Source organism: Pterocles gutturalis, unplaced genomic scaffold (assembly GCF_000699245.1).
Source record: "Pterocles gutturalis isolate BGI_N339 unplaced genomic scaffold, ASM69924v1 scaffold29272, whole genome shotgun sequence".
Classification (NCBI taxonomy): domain Eukaryota; kingdom Metazoa; phylum Chordata; class Aves; order Pterocliformes; family Pteroclidae; genus Pterocles; species Pterocles gutturalis.
In genome coordinates, this window is record NW_010108735.1 from 7,410 (window position 1) to 8,842 (window position 1,433).

Below are 1,433 nucleotides of genomic sequence, written 5' to 3' on the forward strand. Positions count from 1 at the left end.
GAAAGTTCAGCTCAGTTCCGGCAGCTCATGAGGGTCTCTCCCCCCTCTCTCCCTCTGCGGGGATCTGCAGGGCAGCTTCCTCCGCCATCCCTTCAGCACACATTTGAGACATCAAATGACTCAGCCCTTGAGCCTGGCACATCCCAAATTCCGGAGACAAACAACTTCTCGACGCACGCACAGCTGCAGCCTTGTGCTGAGTGGCCCCGGAGCCCTTTTCCAGCCTGTCCCCATGCTCCAGGAGCTAAGGGGCAAAATGTCCAAGGCTGATGGGTCTCAGCTGCACCAGCCCAGCATCCCTCCAAGGTCTGGAGAGCCTGGCAGGAGTCCTGCTGATGCCTGAGCCTCCCATAAAAAAAAAAGCCTCTAGGTTTGAAATCTGCTGGTAGCACGCTCGGATGTTTTGTGGCACCTAGAAGAGGTCCTTCCTCCCATCCCGGCAGCTCCGGGGACTCTCAGGAGTCCCACAAGCAGGACAGTCGCCGCCAACGCCTGGAAGCAGCTGGGAAAATCGACATGGTTGCATGGGCTGGAGGACAATCACGGGAATTACCTCGGAGGCCACGTTCCCACCATCCAGCCCACAGCTGTTCCTGGCTATTTGGAAACCAAACACTTCTGGAGGAAAATAAAAAAAAAGATCTAATCAGTTTTACCCTCTTTTTCCAGCAGGAAGTTTACACCATAATACAAGACAAGCCTGCAGGTGGACACGGGGAACATTTCATGAGCAGTTTAATATTTTTATAGGTATTTTTGTTATCCAAGATATTGCAGTTTTGCCAAACGCATAAAACCACAGACACAGGTATATTGTGCTCCTGGCCACACACACAGCATCCCGGGTTCTGAGAGACAAGAAACCCCCCAGCTTTGCAAATATCACTTAGCCAAGGCTCAAAGCCGGTGAATAAAGCACAGAAATAGTGTCGGCTCCACGCTGGAGCTGAAGAAAATGAGGTATGAAGCCAGGAAATGGCCTTAGCTCAGTGCCTAACCCAGTGATTCAAATCCTTGTGCGAGATACACGAGATCTCAGCGAGGTGGATGCGGCAAAGGTTTCAGCTCCTGGGCTGGATCAGAGCTGGGAGCCCCCACCTCCCTCTCCCACCTCCCTGGATGGAGCCGGCTTCCACCCAGCCTGGCTCTCAAGCTGCTAAAAGCAACTTCAAGTCAGTGTCAGACACAAATCACAGCAGCACTGGGTCCTGCCTTTGTGTTTGACTAGTTATCTGTGCCGTTTCCACTGGCCCAGGGTGCCCAGAGCAGCTGTGGATGCCCCATCCCTGGAGGGGTTCAAGGCCAGGCTGGATGAGGCTTTGGGCAACCTGGGCTGGTGGGAGGTGTCCCTGCCCATGGCAGAGGGGTGGCACTGGATGGGCTTTGGGATCTCTTCCAACCCAAACCATCCTGGGATTCCATGATTTCGCTGA